This window comes from Molothrus ater, chromosome 14, assembly GCF_012460135.2.
Source record: "Molothrus ater isolate BHLD 08-10-18 breed brown headed cowbird chromosome 14, BPBGC_Mater_1.1, whole genome shotgun sequence".
Taxonomy (NCBI): Eukaryota; Metazoa; Chordata; class Aves; order Passeriformes; family Icteridae; genus Molothrus; species Molothrus ater.
This window is the reverse complement of record NC_050491.2, coordinates 1,031,108-1,048,479: the sequence shown is the minus strand read 5'-3', so window position 1 is coordinate 1,048,479 and position 17,372 is coordinate 1,031,108.

Genomic DNA, 17,372 nt, shown 5'->3' with positions numbered 1-17,372 from the left:
CACAACGCTCCCCTCTGGAAATGCCAGCCAGCTCCCGGCCGCCAGCACGGCCCTGCTCTCAGCCAGCCAGAGCTCTGTGGCCGGGCTGGTGGCCTACATTGCCATCTCCTTCATCCTGTCCTTCTGCTCGGCCACCATCAACTACATCATGCCCTTCATCTTCGGGGCCATCGCGCTGGCCCTGAGCTTCGAGGCGGTCGCGCTCTTCGGGGACTGGGCCCTGGTGGTGTCTGGGGTCCTGGAGCTGGGCATCGTCCTGTGCGGGCTGTACGGGGCCGTGGCTCTGCTCCTGAAGGGCATCACCCAGAGGTACGTCCTGCCTGGCTTTGGGCACCCCCTTTTCAACGTCCTGCTGCTGGGATCGGCACAGAAAAGCTCCTCCAAGGCCCTTGGGGAAGAAAAGAAGAAGAACACCAAGTATGCAGAGCCGATGGCCCTGGGGAACATCTGCGACACTGTGTCACCCTTTATATTTGCCTTTTACTTCTTTGGGTACATGAAGACATTCTGTGTGGGGGCAGCGTGGATTTCCATCATCTCCAGCTGCCAGCTGCTCTCCAGCTTCTACAGCTACCTCAGAGGAGACAGCTACCACACCACCAAGTTTGGTGTCCACAGCCTCCTGTGGCTGGTGATGTCCTGGGAGGAGTTTGTGCTCACTGCCTTCCTCGGGCTGCCCGTGGCTCAGGACAGCAGGCTGGGAATGTTTGGAGCGTGGTTCTTCCTGGCCACTGCCTGCCTGCTGTTTCTGATGTCGACCCACAAAGATACCCTGGAGATGCTGCAGAACGCCTCCTTCATCCTCCTCACCCTGGCCTTCATCCACCAGATCCCGCTGCCCCATGCCCGGCCCTTCCTGGGGGCCGCCTGCAGCCTCTGCACCGCGCTCTCCCTGTACGCCACCTTTGCCAGCCTCATCAACTCCATCGGGGAGAAGGCTCTGATTCCCGTGGGCACCCAGGCCGTGCCCAGCTCAGCTCTCCAGGCCATGCTGGGGGCTGCCCAGAGCTGGCTCTCGAGCTCCAAGGACATCCCCAGCGGCACCAGCGCTGCCGTGCCGGACTCGTTGTTCTACATCTGCAATGGCCTGGCAGCAGCTGCCGCCGTGCAGGGCAGCGTGGGTGCCCCGGGCAGGCAGCTGCTCTCCATCCCCTCTGTGCTCATCCCGGGGGCCCTGGGGCAGCTCTTCGTGTGCCGGATCCAGGTGCAGGGCGGGAAGAGGTTCGGGTCCGTGCTCCCCTTCTGCTACGCTGCCTTCTGGGCAGCCTGGACCTGGCTGCGCCTGGCAGGTAAAGCACAGGATGGTTCCTGGCTTAAGGGGCATTCCCAGGGAATTTCAGATCGCTTTCTCTGATGGAATTCCTTCTTTCCTGAGAGTCAGTGACAGCAGGTTTACTGATATTCCTTCTTGGAAAAAGATAATTCACCAATCACCCCGGTTTGCATTTGGCTGCCATTGCTGCAGGCACTTGGTGCCCTCAGTTCCAGGAGTTCAAGTTGTGTCTTCAACTCCAATAGAACGCAAGATTTCCCTGCAAAAACATTGTGAGACAGGGCTGGCTCTGGGCTGTTATCTCAGAATAACAACTCAGGAGACACTTTTAGGCAGTGAGAGGCTCCAGGTTCTCTTCGGGAGCCTGGAGAAGTCTATCCCAGCTGATCACAGCCATGAAAGAAGCTCTCAGAAGCTGAGCCTGGCTTTTAAAAGCTGCATTTTGCTCCAGGTGGGCAGAGAGTTCACACAGCCTCCGTGCCAGGAGCTCTTAAAATGAGCACCTGTGGGGACAGTTAAAGTTGTGGCTTGGGACTTGTGGCAGGAGCTGCTGGAGTGTCCAGCCAGGCCCTGAGTATTCCAAGCTGGAGGTAAAATCCAGAGCTTTTTTTGGACAACTGTCACCAGCCCCACAGTTAATACCTCAAATACTTTGCGTGGCAGAAGCAGCGGGTGTCGGTGAGGGAGGGTTTTTGGGAGGCCACCATCCAACAGCTGGAGCTGTGGTAATCCCAGCTGAGGCTCTGCCACTCTCCTGCCACTCTCCTCTCACACTGCTCTTTGTGGTTTGCTCATAACCAGATGTGCTGCTTCTGTTTCAGGACACTTGCTGGACATTGGGGCAGGGCACACTGAGGGATTCACTGCTGGCTCCATTGCCTTTTTGGTGCTCAATGCTTTTTTAATCATTCTGGGTAAGTCTCAGAACCACGTGGGATGTTTATTGAGGGGCATCTGGGGTCAGATCATGAATCCTGCTGTGATTGCTCCGTGGTGGAGATGCACCAGTGAGGGAGGCTCAGCTCTGCCTGTGGCTCTGATTAAGCAAGAACAGAGATGTTTTGCCCACAGCCAGTAACAGAAGCTGAGCTGGGCTTAGGAGAAACAGCCCCGAGGGAATGGAAGAACATCTCAAAGAAAATATAAGGATCAAATCAGGTGAAAGTGTTCGACTCACTGGGCCACTGGCTCCAATCCTCAGCCACACTCCAGCCCAGCTGGTGTAAATCAGAACCTGCTTGGCTGCCAGAGAAGTGTTTTCCGTGTGAGCACAGTGTCCTGGCAGATCAAGGGTTTGGCAGTGTGTCTGTGGAACCTGAGGGCTGAACAGACCCTGGCTGTGCCTCTTTGTTCCTCCACCAACAGGGAAATCAGAGCCGGGGCTGCTCAGTTCAATCAAACAAGCCTCAGTTGATTTAGGAACTCTTCTGCTGGCTCATGGACATTTTATGGGCCGTGCTTGATGTGGGTCCCTCTTGTTTGTGTTTCTTTCCACAGCTTCCTCTTTTAATATGGTGCTGCTCTGCCTGACCCTGGCCATGGAGCTCTTGACTGTTTGTTTTCTGCTCTTTACACTGGAGAACCTCCCTTTGCCATTTGAAAGTGAGTTTTAGGGGAATCTGGATATTAAACCTTCACCCACAGAGTGCAGGGAGTGGGTCCTGGGTTGGGGAGCAGTGTGGGGAAATCAAGCAGGGTGTTCCTCTTTCCTTGGAAGTCTGGGGTGTGTGCAAGCATGACTGAAGAAGGAAACCTTTCCTCCTATCACCCTCAGGGCCTTGACGTTCCAAATAAACCTGATACTGCTGGATCAGAGCACCTCTAGAGGTTCTGTCCAGCTCTGCTTCCCAGTGGATGTTCCCTGAGGTGTGGGATGAGCTGGATGTGCCACAGTTGTCAATGGCTGCAGTTCTGCTGAAGCCTTGGCTTTGCTGCAAGTGACAATTTAAGTTTTAATTCCATGGAGTGCTTTAGCAAGGGGATTAGCGGGAGCTTTTCCACCAGGACCTTGTCACCACAGAATAGAATCACAGCACCATGAAATCCAAATGACTGAGCCCAACCATCCCCACAGCACTGACAAACCCTGTCCCCAAGTGCCCCATCCACACTATTAAATCCCTCCAGTGATGGGGATTTGTTGCAGTGCAATTTCCTATTTTACCTATCCCAACCTCCTCAGGTGTGCCAACCTTTCCCCCTCCCCCTTTTGCCCTCCTGCCTAAGAGCTGTCCATCAAACTTAACATTCCAACAGGGCGTCGTTTGGTTGGCAGAATTTCAAAAGAAGCCCCTCAGGTCTGGGCTCATTGGCCTGTCCAAGTGTCTGTATCCCTTGAGCCTTCCCCTCCTCACACCTGGTTGGCCCTCACCTGTCCCCTCCCCTCCCCCTGTCCCCGGGGCTTAAAAGGACATGAGACCATGAGGCCAGGTGTCTGTCTGCGAGCTGTTACCAGATTTAGAGGTCTACCATGCTGCAATAAAACTCTGGACTAAGTCTCTATGACAGAACCTGCTTCTTTTCTCTTCACTGCTGCTTGAACCTTTTCCACCAGAGGTAAACTGAGTTCCTATTTTGCCTGGATTTGTTCTGAGGGCCCAGCTGCAGTACCCAGCCGGCCAAAGGTATCTCTGCAGTGAAAACACCACAGCTGCTGCCTTTGGCCCAGCAGCAAGGGCCAGAAGAAGCCAGGCCCCCCCACACCCAGAGACCTCGGGGTCTAATATTTAATAGGGATTCAATCACCCTTCCTGCCTCTGACTCTGGGATTTTTTCCAGTTGTGGTGCTGAGCATCCTCAGTGTCATCTGCTTCTATGGAGCCACGGCCTCTCTCACCAACTGCATGTTTGGAAAGGACCTCCTGATGACAGGACCTCCTCTGCTCACAGTAAGAGATCTTGGCATGGTGGTGTAGCTTCCTTGCTCAGAGGGGATGTTCTGAGGCCTTCAGTGCAGATTCCTGTGGAATTTCCCTTCTGCTGAATCCTTCAGTGCTGTTCGAAGTCCTGGTCACAGCACTTCTGTCAGGAGCTGTGAGCTGGAAATGAGCTCTCTTCCATTAGGAGTAACACTGGGAAAAGGGCAAGGGTGTTCACAAGACTCATACCTTGCTCCTGGGGAATCAGCCATCCCCAGTCTAAGAATTCCTCATAAACTGAAGTTTTAAAGCCATAACATTGGGAGCAGAGAGCTTACAAATTTCCCAGACTGGACAGTAAGAATTCCCCATCTTTTCTTAGCTTCAAACTCCTTCTGCCATCTGGTGTGTCTGCCTAGGGCAATTACCTCTATCCAGGGTGATGGATCTGCAAGCTCCAATTCCTGCTGCAGAGAAACATTTCCATTAAGTCAGCGTTTCGTGGGAAGGCACTTGAAACTCCATCTTGGTCTGGAGTTTGGATTCTTGAACAGTTTCTTTAGGTCACTTTGGAGAGCAGCCATTTCCCCAGGAAGCTGTGCTGGGTAGGATTCATCTCCTCTAACTCAAGGCATTGGCAGTTGAAATGTCCACCCTGAGCTGCTCTCTTTGACTTTAATAATTGGAATTCCCTCCCCTGCTGTGGGAGAAGCATTCCTAGAGGTGCTGCCTGTGACCTTGGACAGCCAAGGGATCATGGCATGGTGGATCCCTACATTCAGCTGGGTGCATTCCTCCCCTGTGTTCCATATTTTTGCTTATTCACTGCCTCCTGATTCCTGGCAGGTCCAGAGCTCCAGGAAGGACAGGGAGGATCCCCTGCCCTGTGTCTGCCCCAGGTCCCACCTCACGAGTGGCCTGAGGACCATCGCGGAGCTGCTGAACACGGGGGCCGTGTGTGGGGTCCCCACAGACACCGTGTATGCCCTGGCAGCCTCCTGCAAGCACCCTCAGGCCATTGAGAAGGTCTACAGGATCAAGGTGGGAATTCAGGGATGTCTCTGCTAACCTGGCTCTGTGTCCTGTCCTGAGTTTCTGCAGAAGCAGAAGGGGATGCCCCTGGTTTCAGGTTGTCCCAAGACTCAGGAGGTGACCGTGGGCAGAGTTCATGGCAGCCACACCAGAACATCAGGGACCATTTTCTGAGCAACCCAGGGTACAGCCCCTCTGCTCCAGGCTGGAGCACTGGTAATTAGGCAGCGACATCCCTGGGGATGGACAAAGTACAGCCCCAAACAGGAACAGCCACTCACAAGCGGGTCCAAACCTGTGTTTGTCCTCTGTGCCTCACGAAGTGCTGAATCAGAATCCCAGGGCTACATTACCCCAGACTTTTGGAGCCATTCAGTGCTGGAACCAGCCCCAGAGTTTGCACCTTCAATCCAGCTTTTGCAACCTGGCCCTGTCTGCTGTCCATGAGGCAATTTCCTGGCTAGCCTGGAGAAATAACCATAACAGACGATCTCAGCTGGCCGAGCGCGAGCAGCGGCACAAAGGCCGTCTCTTCTGCACTGCCCTGGTGCCAGTGCTGACCTTCCCTGCTGATGAGAGAATACAAACAGAATGTAAATACATGCCCAGTTCCTGAGTCATTTGGCCCCACTGAAGCTGATGTCAGTTGAGGACTGAAATGACACCGCTTTGCGAGTTTGTTTTATTTCCCCTCCATCTCTACTGCTGGTTTCACACTGAACTTATTTCACCAAGCTTCTTTCAAAGCTCTGGAGGGGTGATTATGGAGATGTTGGTTTGCAGGGGGCTGAGCTCTCCATCCCTTATCCCATCACAAATTGGTGTGTTTGACCTTGGTTTACATCAGCAGAAGTTTGGAAAAAATCAGGCCCCTGGTGCAACATCCCAAAAATGCTGATACTGAGTGGAGCATTTCTGTCCCTGTGATGGATGTGGTTAAAGGGGGGGAATTGGATGCATCCCAGGAGTTCCCAAGGGCAGGCTGCTGCTCTGTCTCCTCTTAAATTTGCACGTGCAGATCTGAGCTGGGGCATCCATCACAGCTCAGCATTTGTGCAGACACAGCATCTTCCTTGCCTGGAGCTCCTGCTCCATGGGAAACACACAAACCAGGATCCCAGCAGGCTTCAAGGCTCTCCAGGCAAGCTTTCCCTCCTCATCTATTTTCCCCCTCTGTTTTTTTCAGGACAGGCCTCAAGAGAAGCCCATCTGCATCTTTATTTCCAACCTGGAGCAGCTGCGAGCAGCTGCCCCACCCATCAGCCCCCTGCTCTGGGAATTCATGGAAAACGTTTATCCCGGCGGCATTGGCTGCATTATCCAGAAGGGAGAGTGGCTGAAGAAGTTGGGTGAGATGAGCAGCACAACCCTTCTGTCCCCCTGTCATGTTTTCAGCAGGGCAGGTCTGCAATCCCAACACTCTTTGGGATGTGATGGGGAGAGATTCCCATCACTTTCTCCAAGAAATTCTCCCCGGAGCTGGAATGACTCATCAAGAGTGGGAGCAGCAGGATGAGCTCTTTAACCAGAGGCAAGGGAGGCTGCTCAGCCTGGGAGGGTCCCCTCTCCCAAGCCCCCTGCTGCTCACTGGAATGAGCAAAGCAGGGTGGAGCAGTGTCCAGGAGATGAGAGGGTTCTGATGGTCATCCCTGCTCATCGCCTGTGCCTCCAGCGCACGGACACAGGCAGGCACTGTGAGCACTGGGATGATTCACCTCAACCCTGGCTCCTGGGCAAACAGCAGGGAATGAGGGAACTGGAAGGGTTGGAGCACAAGTCCTGTGAGGAGCAGCTGAGGGAAAGGGGCTTAGCCTGGAGCAAAGGAAGCTCAGGGGGGACCTTCTGGGTCTGCACTGCTCCTGCCAGAAGGGGACAACCAGGGGGATCAGGCTCTGCCACCAGGGAACAGGGACAGGAGGACAGGATACAGCCTTAATCTGCACCAGGGGAGCTTTCAGTTGGACATTAAGAAAAAAATCTTCCCAGAAAGGTTGGTCAGGCATTGGAAGGGGCTGCCCAGGGAGGTGTTGGAGTCTCCATCCCTGGAGGTGTCCAAGGAAAGCCTGGATGTGGCACTTGGTGCCAGGGTCTGGGTGACAAGGTAGTGTTGGGTCACAGGCTGGACTCGATGATCTCAGGGGTCTTTCCCAACTCAGTGGATTCAGTGATTCTGAGTTAACCACGTTTAACAGGCAGAGGAAGGTGGTGGAGGATGGGAGGGTGGGCAGTGGTCACAGGAAGTCAGACTTTGGGATATAGGGAGGTCCTGTGTCTGTGGAAACAGCTGTGATGTCTCCAGTTGTGAATAATTTCCTTTTTACCCAGTTGGACCCCAAACTGTAAATCTGCTCTCACAGATTTCTGCTCAGGAACTGACATCCAGAGAAACACATTTAGTTGGTGCATGGAGCTGGGTCACTTCCAAAGGCAGCAGGAGATCCCCCCTCTGCCACGACAGGGGCTGTGCCAGCTGTGCCCCTGCCAACATCCTCTGCCTGTCCTTCCAGGGGTCGGAGCAGGATACAGCAGGGTGGGAACCCAGGACAGCATCATGATCCGAGTCCCTGACCTGACGGTGCTGGTGCACCTCATCGACATGACCGGGCCCTTGGCCATCACCTCGGCCAACCCCAGCGGGGAGGTGGACAGCACCCACCACGACATGGTCATCTCGTGAGTCCCTGCTCCCTGGCAGTGCCACCCTCCTGCTTCAGAGCTGGCAGAGCTTGCTTTGGTGCCCTGCACCGTGGGGAACCACCTCAGCACGAGGTCACAGCAAGGTCTGTGAAGGGTTGTTGCTATTTTTTGCCCCCCAGGCGCCTTGGCCATAAGCTGGAGGGTGTTCTGTGTGATGGAGAGTCTGACGAGGTGGTGGCGTCCACTGTGGTCAACTGCACAAAGATTGATGAAAGTGAGTGTGAGACCCGCCCTGTGTCAGCCCTGGCGTTTTCCTGGGAGGCTTCCATGCCTTTCCCAGTATCAGTCTGGCAGCACAGAGTGCTCCAAGAGTAACAGCTCCTGAGTGCCTGGACATTTGCAAACATGTTGATGAAGGGAAACAAACAAAAGATGTCCTGGGAGGACCTCTGTGTTGACAAGGAACAAGGGAGGAGGACAAACACAGTTGTGCAAGGAAAATCTGCCTCGACAGGGTGGAAATGCTCTGAGTGGGAGGGTGGGTGCTGCTGGAAGGAAAGGTGGGTGCTGCTGGAAGGAAAGGTGGGTGCTGCTGGAAAGAAGGGCCAGGTGCTGCTGGAACGGGGAGGTGGGTGCTGGGAGGAGAGGTGGGTGCTGCTGGAAGGATGCTGGGTGCTGTTGGAAGGATGCTGGGTGCTGTTGGAAGGGGATGGGTGCTGTTGGAAGGGGATGGGTGCTGTTGGAAGGGGATGGGTGCTGCTGGAAGGAGGATGGGTGCTGCTGGAAGGAGGGTGGGTGCTGGAAGGAGAGGTGGATACTGCTGGAAAGAAGGGTGGGTGCTGCCTCAGCCCACCACAATGAGGGTGGGACAGGAGCTTGCCCACAGTGATGCAGCAGCACACGCTGAGGTGTCCTGGGTGACTCTGGGCTGACATTTGAGAGGGATTCATTAGTGGAAAACCAAACCCTTGAACAAAGTGTGATGTCAGTGTTCATCTGTGGTTTCACTTTCTGGTCCTTCCACACAAGTTTATTTTGAGTGGCTTTGTTGGTGCAAGATGTTCCTTTACATTCCTTTCTGTGCCACTCTGGGGATTGTCCTGACTTGCTCATTCTCCCTCTGGGAAGGTGGCATCACCATTGTGCGGGAAGGCTGCATCCCAGCTGGAAAAGTGATGCAGATCTTTGAAAGGGTGAAGAACAGAGTGGTCTGAACCGAAGGAACCTTCCCTCAGCAAAGGAACAAAGTCTGCTCTCCCTAAAAACAGGAGGTGTCCCATGTTTTGCTGGAGCACATGGCCTTGGGAGAGCCATTCCTTCTCTGATCTGCTCTTACCTCCTTGGGAATGGCAGCACTTCCCCAGCTGGGGCCTGTCCTGGGACCTTTCTGCAGTGATTTGTTGTTTATCCCCAGTAAGTGCCTGGAATCTCCAGGAGAGCTGCCCAGGAGCTGATGATTTACTGCAGGAACTCCCAGAGCTCCTGTGCTTCTGAAGTGCATTGGACTGTGAACACAATGTTTGTGCATCCCCCTCCACAACACTCACATCTGTGTATTTTAAAATCCTAAAACCCACTAAATAAATCCTCTTTTTGGAACATAAGGAGAAGGCTTTGTGTTTCATTTGATCTCCACCGAGCTCTTCATCCTCCCAAACTGGCAAAGCTCCATGACAGAGAGTTTGCAGCAAGTAACTCACCCCATTCCTTCCCTGCCATCTTCCTTGCCACTCCCAGCTCATCCAGGGCACTCAGCTCCTGGAAAATGCAAAGGAACATTCATGAACATCCGTGGCCAAGCTGGGGGCTGCCGAGGGCTCAGAGTTATGGGCTGGCTGGGGTTGGAAGGGATCTTCAGGATTATCTCATTCCAACACCTTGCTCCTGGGCTGAGTGCTGCTGCCCCAGAGCTGTCCCCACACAAGTCCCCAGGGCTGTCCCCACCCCTGTCCCTGTGTTAGGCGCTATGGAGGGGCAGAAGTTTCTGCCAAGAGCAGAGAACAAAACCTTCCTCTCTCCCAAAGCAAACAAGCCCCAGGGGGAGCCAGGGATGAGGGAATCCAATCACTAAAGTCAAACCTCAACAAAGGAAACAATGAGTTAGACCCAAAGGCTTCAAAACACTGTGAGGTGCGTGACAGATTGGAGGTTTTCTGTACTGTTTTTCCCATCCTGGAGGCAGTGTCCAAGTGGGAGACCTCTGCCAGTTCCCTGTCGTTGTTCCCTCTCCTCCCTCCTGCTCTGGGCAGGGAGGTCATTCCCCTGGCACAGCCACAGTCCCACCTCCCACGGGACAAGACCCTTCCCTTCTCTTGCTCCTTATCATTGTTTTGGAGCATCTTGCTCATGGAATTCTCCCTCAGGCCACATCCCACCTGTTCACCTGATGCTGCTGTGGGAGCTGGGCAGGAAAATCTGGGAGCCCTGGGGCTGGATTCCTCCTGCTGCTTTGGGAGTTGGGCAGGAATATCTGGGAGCCCTGGGGCTGGATTCCACCCAGGCCTCATTTCTGACATGTCAACACCAACTCCAGCCCGAGGTGCTCGCTTGCTTTGGCGCTGCCGTTGTTGTCCAGCTGGTGCTGCCGTCCCATGTGCACTCAGAAGTCACCATAAATAGCAGCTCTTGCTCCTTCTCCAGGTCACAGATGTTGTTTCATCCCAGCAGCTCCCCAAAGTCCCGGTCAGAGATCCTTGGCAGTGGTTCCTGGGATGGAACACAGGCTCCCCTTCACCCCGCAGCCTCCTGACCCTGAAGCCCGCTCGGGCACAGCTGGGCATTCCCAGCCTCCTGTGGTTTCCCAGCCTGTGCCAGCATCTGGAAGTGGAAGTTAGTCAAGCTCTCCTCCCTGCACATGCCTTAGGACTGCCCAACAACCTGGGCTGGTGGAAGGGGATGAGCTTCCAGGTCCCTTCCAAGCCAAACCCTTGCACGGTTGTGTGATAAACACTTCTTCAATAAACGGATGTAGGCGCCAGCTGAGGTTCATCACCACCCAGCAGAGGCTTAACTTTAAGGCATGTGGTGAAGTCCCACAACACGGGACTCCTCTCATGTTTAAACACCTTAATGCTTGAAAAACGACTTGAACTTCCTGAGCAAGTGAGGTTTGTTAATATTGGCTATAAACTGCTGGAACAGCAGAAAAACCCCAAGAAAGTAGAAAAGGAGAAGGTCCCTTCTTGACTTGTGATCTGGGACTGTGTGAGACCATCTCCATGCTGGTGCCATGGGAGGTGTCAGCTCCAGGGAAGGGTGTGGAGTTCCCCAAGTGCCCCTTCATTGTTCACACCAAACTGCCAGGATTTGGTAAAAAAATTACATCTGGAACTCTGCAGTGGGTAAAGGGAGCCCAGGATGTGTCAGCCCTTGAGGAAAGCTCTGGATGGGAAATCAGGGGTGATAATAGAAACAGATTCCAACCAGAGCTACGAAAAATCCAGACTTTCTGTTATAAGTGGAGCAAGATAAGAAAATGGCAGGTGTTTATGACTTCATTTCAGGGAGAACCAGGATTAGTATTTCCTTATAAAATGTATGTAAAGAGTCCCTTCCCAGCAGAGCACAAGGAAATCTGTCTGTACTTATGGGCAACTGAGCCAGGGGTGTACAATTTTATGCAGTAATGGAGTTTTTATAATTTACTGAGTAAGGAAACAAACAAATTATGTTAGAGGAAAAAAAAGCCCCGAACAGTCACCCTAGTCTGGGCTGCTCACTTTGGCACTTGCATCTCATGAGTGTTCTGGTGACTCAGGAGTAATTATGGGTCAGAGGTATTTGCTCTGCACCTGTTTTCCACCATCAGGTGATAAAGTAGAAAAACAGGGGATTTTTAATTAACACAATAAATGGCACAATCAGTTTGTGCCAGGAACAAGTTCTCACCTCTCTTTGCTGCAAAGAAGGGAATAAATTTGATTTTTCAGTGTTGCTGCTAAATAAAGGGGAGTATTTCCTTAAAACAAACAAACAAACAAACAAACATGTTTGGGAGAATCAGATAACCCTAAAATGGTTTGGGTCAGGAGGGACCAAACCCAATCAATAACCCTTTTCCAATCCCTTCCACTGGACCAGGTCATTTGTGCCTTGCACACACAGCTGGGAATTTCTGACCAACATCATGGAGGTTGTGGAGCAAAAATTTACTGGGTTTGCTGATAAATCTCAGACAAATGGCAAAGAATCGATGTTATTGGGAAATGTATTTCACAGCATTTTATCAAAAATACTTTTTCATGGCAGTGATATACTGGAGATGCTCCATCTCTGGAAGTGTCCAAAGCCAGGTTGGATGGGGCTTGGAGCAACCTGGGAGAGTGAAAGGTGTTTCCATGGCAGGAAATAATCTTTAAATTCCCAAATATTTCAACCCAAATAATTCTGGGGTTCTTTGATTAGGTTGTTGGTTCTGCCCCTTTAGCCAAATCCATGATGGAATTGGTTACTGGGCTCTGAGGGGTTCCCAGGACAAACTGGGCTGGGAAATGGCTTAGAGCCCATCGCCCAGAGGGGTGAGCAGCACCGTGCTGGGGCTCTGACACACAAACCCAGCCCAAGAACGTTGGGGCCTGGAGCAAGGTCCCCATCATCACATTCCCACAATTCTTCCAAAGTAAATTCCCCAGGTCTCCACAGCCTCTGCTGGTGTTCCTGCAAGTTTAGAGGGAAACAAACACACCTCCCTTAGATCAACAACAGGAGGCCTCAATTCCTTCAGTCAGGCTCTCTAAACACAAGCGCCTTTCATCAGAGCTATTGCTGAGTTTTAACACCTCTTGTTGTGTTTTCCATTCTGCTGCACACTGGAGGAAGTTCATTCCCAATTGGGAAGGCCCAATTCCCAATGGAAACAGCAATGTCAACCAGAGTTAGGGCTAAAGGATGCAAACCTTGTCATATTTGTCCCTAAATCTCTCTTGTGGATGGTTTTAATAATTTCCACCCCTTCTCACCTTGGTGTTTGCTCCAAAGTGAGCTGAGCTCCAGTGAAATCATTTTCAGGCATGGGGACCTCATTTGGCAGAGAGGAGCAGCCCTTTGTGGGTGCAGAGACAGGGAAGGAGAGGCAGGGATGGGAGAGGAGGCTTTAGGTAGCAGGGCATTCTTTTATTAATTCTTTTATTAAAAGAAACACTGGTGGAAAGTGCTGGTACAAAACTGAGCATTCACATTGTCAAGGAATTAAATTGCACCAACACCCATGGCGTTGCAGGACATTCCATGTGTGCTCCAGGAGACTGTGAAGGGAATACTGAGGAGTGACCACGGCCAGGCCTGTTCTGGGACTGAGGGACCAATGCCTGGGGGGTGGCAGCACGTTCGGGCACCACCAGGGCTCCCGTGCCTCGGAGGGGGCTCCTTTCTCAGGAAAGCAGGATTTGGCCAGCTCAGCTTCCCAGGGAACTGGATTTCCATCTCTGTCTCAGCACAGAGAACCAACTCATCCTCGTGCCTGGACTCTCTTAGGGCAGCTTTTACCAACTCATGGTTTACTCTAAAAATAAGGAAGTCCCTCCTAGGCCAGGAGTTGGTGACACCCTTCCCAGAGCTGCCCCACATCAAGGCTGGTGCGGGCTGGTTTCGGTTCTGCCCTGCCCATACCTGTCTCCTTCCTTCTTCTTGGGCTTTTTTTCACTGATTGATCAAAGAATTCTATTTGTCAGATAATTTTATGAGGCAGGAAAATGCATCTTCCTGGTGGCAGTTAGGTCACACCTCTGTGAATTTGCATTTTATCCATTTAAACATAATTTCGTGCAGAGTAGGAAGAAAAAACAACCTGTGAAGACAGGTACACAACCAACTCTTGTTCTTCCGCCACGGATCTGGTGGGACTCACTTCCTCAACAGACAGGAGGAATTGTTCTGGGCAAAGCACGCCCAGAAAGTTCAAAGATCTCCAGAATCTGTAGCACCACAGACAAGGCCACCTCAAAGGATCCACCCATTGCTGTGCAAAACCCATTTCAGTAATCCCAAAACTCCAGACTGGTTTGGGTTGGGAGGGACCTTAAAGCCCATCTCATTGAGCTCTCGTGGGCAGGGACAGCTCCACTGGGCCAGGCTGCTCAGATATGAACCCCCAGAGCTGCTGTTTCATGTTAAGGTTTAGCAATGAAGAGATCTGGACAAGGCCTCCACCTTCCCTTGACTCACATCTCGGGTCTTTGAGCGAGACCTTGGAAGTGAGCAGGAGAACAGGATCACCATTAAATGGCTGTGGAAAGCCCAGCTCAGCTGTTCCTGTGGCCAAGGAGCTGGTATCCTGTACAGACATCTTTAATGAAAAATCCTTTCCTTAGGATTTTTTCTCCTGAGAAGCTGAGACCCTCAGGAACAAAATGTAAATTGATTATCTGCTGCTGTGGAATGAAACACAGGTGCATCTGTGATTGGCCCATGTTGGATGTTTGTAATTAATGGCCAATCACAGTCAGCTGGCTCGGACAGAGAGCCGAGCCACAAACCTTTGTTATCATTCTTTCCTATTCTATTCTTAGCCAGCCTTCTGATGAAATCCTTTCTTCTATTCTTTTAGTATGGTTTTAATGTAATATATGTCATAAAATAATAAATCAGCCTTCTGAAACAAGGAGTCAGATCCTCGTCTCTTCCCTTATCCAAGAACCCTGTGAACATGGTCACAGTACCCCACATCCCAGCAGCCATGGAGCCATGGACTTGTTGGGGTTGGTAACCATCAGTCCAACCACCTGGACTTGGTTTCTTCTTCACTTCCAAAACAGCAGCGAGCTTCCATGTCTGCTCCTTCCTTATCCCTTCCTCATTCCTCACTTCTTTTGCCATTTCTAATTCCCACAAGAGAATCCTGTGCTTCCAATTAGGACTCAGTTGGTTTTGCAAGGGAAGGAGGGCCTGGAGCGATTGTAGGGTTGGGAAGGAGGGGGAGAGGGGTCTGTAGGAGCCCTTGGGTCATGTAGGATCTGATAACCCAGTGTGGGACAACAGGGACCTTGGGAAGGCCGCAGGCACAGGAGGCCAGAGGTGGTTTGGGGACTTTTGGGAATTTTGAGGAGATAAGGTGAGGGTGGTTGGGGCAGGCTCAGTGCTGCTGATACCCACCCACCCTCTGGGTTCTAAAGAACTCCTGAAAGGAAACCAGGACATATCCTGGTCCTTTGGGAGTTTTCACTGAGTCGTGCTGGGTCACTGGGTCACAGCTGGAACCCACAGCAGTGGGAATGATCACCTGAATCCAGAGATGCATGGGAGACCAAAGGAGGAAGGGGCTGTAGCACTTCAGGAATATTGGTGCTGTGTCAGGGAAGGAATTTGGGGCTGGGCATTTACTGAAACTCCTCACAAAAGGAACGAAAACACCTCACAGAAGGCCCACGTTACTTCCTGCTGGGTGGGGCACATGAAAAGTGGGGTATGAGAATGGAGGTGCTCAGATGGGGAATCCCCATGAGGAGGTGATCACCTGAGTGAACAAGGAATGCCAGTGAAGTCTCTAAATTTGGGATGGGACCATGAGAACTGCACAGAGCCAAGGCAGAGAGATGATCAGAGAATCTTCTTCTGCAGCAGGATGTGAGAACATGAGGCTCCTCAGAGGTGCTTGGGCCTTGGAGGGACCTCAGTGACTGCTCCACAGCTGCTGGGACAGATGAACCCCTCTCTCTTGGGACAACTGTCCCAACCCTGACATCCATCTCATGGCCAGAGCAGAAGAATTTGCTGAAATTCCTGGGTTTTGCTATCTAGAACAAGATAATAACATGAGTGAGATCTCTGTGTGTTTTCCAGGAAGGAATGAAAAGTTCTCACAAGAGCTGACAATGTTGACCCTTAAACACGAGATTTTCTCTCAAGGTATTTATTGGAGCTGCTGAACTGGATGTTCAGGGCAGACCTCCCCATCTAGCCCCACACAACCTCCTGCCCTGACTGCTCTGTTATCCCCTGGGATCTGCTGGCACTGGGATCATCAGTCCAACCACCTGGACTTGGTTTCTTTTTTCACTTCCAAAACAGCAGTGAGCTTCCATGTCTGCTCCTTCCTTATCCCTTCCTTATTCCTCACTTTGCCATTTCTAATTCCCACAAGAGAATCCTGTGCTTCCAATTAGGACTTGGTTGGTTTTGCAAGGGAAGGAGGGCCTGGAGCGACTGTAGGGTTGGGAAGGAGGGGGAGAGGGGTAGCACCTAAGGGAATGGAGCAGGGGAATCCAGTGATCCCATAAACCCACCAGGGTCTGCCCAAGGATGCAGCTCCCACAGACCCTTTCCTCCCTCAGCCCCAGCTGGCAGTGCCCTGCAGAAAGAGAAGATGGAAATCTTCAAATCAGAGGAAGAACATGATGGAGTCACAACTGAATTTAATTAATCCCATTGATCGTTGTTAAGTCTCAAAAACTGGATTTCCAGAAAGCTGGTTTTTCCTGCAAGATTTTGTACATAATCCATCTATTCCCTAGGGAGGTAAGTTCTCTCTGCTGTGCCACAGCTGGCACCTCCAGGAGCACCAAGAGTCACAGAGAGGGAGATGCACAGCAAAGGACAAAGTGTCCAGGGCCAGGTTGGACACTGGGGCTTGGAGAAACCTGGGATAGTGGAAGGTGTCCCTGCCATGGCAAGGGGTGGAATGAGATGAGCTTTGAGCCTCAGACAGTCTGGGATTCGGGGGTTTAACAGTTTTTTGCTTTGGTTCAGGGTCCCATTGCTGTCACCCAGCCATCTCTAAATCCAGCATTCCCTCTGGCAGGAATGTGGGGATCCCAGACCAGGGTGCTTAGCTGGGCACCACAGCTCAGCCCCTCTCAGGTGGTAAATCCCAGCTGTTCTGTGGAGCAGCTGAAAACCTGCCCCAGGATTTTGAACCATGGTATTTCTCTGTTGTTGACAGAGCTGATTATCTGGTGATTTTGCAGGAATAACCCCGGGCTGCTGCTGGGAAAGGGAGGAGCAGCAGGAAGAACGCAACGAGGTGAGAGTGACAAGAACCCACTGCAGGCCATGTTTGCAGAAGCTGTGCCCTCAACCCTGCCAAGATCACTGGGCTTGGCTTTAATTGAAGATGACCCAACCAAGCTTTGCCTCCACCCAACACCCCATCCCAAGGCACAGGCAGACTTGGACTCTTCAGGAGAAAGAACCCAAGAGAAGAGTCATAAAACCATGGAACTGATAAGGTTGGAGAAGATCTCCAAGATCATCTCCAGCATCATCTGATGTTCCCATCCCCCCCGAGCTCCCAGTTCCTGCAGGTTAGAAGTGGCCAAGGGATGTTCCTGCCCATGTCCCAAGGCTCCTGCTGGGCTGGTGTGGCCCCAGCCGTGGTTGGGAGGCCGCCCTTCCCCTCGGAAGAGCTCTGCCCACCCTGAGCCAGGCGCACCCACCCCACGGCACGTCCTGGCCGTGGCACTGAGTCAGTTCCTGTCCCCATGGCACCGCTCTATTCTCGAAGGGTGAGCTGGCTTTTTCCTGCCACTGGAAAATACACTTCTTTTACATCCTTATTTAATCTTTTTTCCATTGACACGGATGTCTAGACTCCACAAAGGGCAGAAGGAAGGTGGGACAGCCCTTCTTCCCGGGCTGTT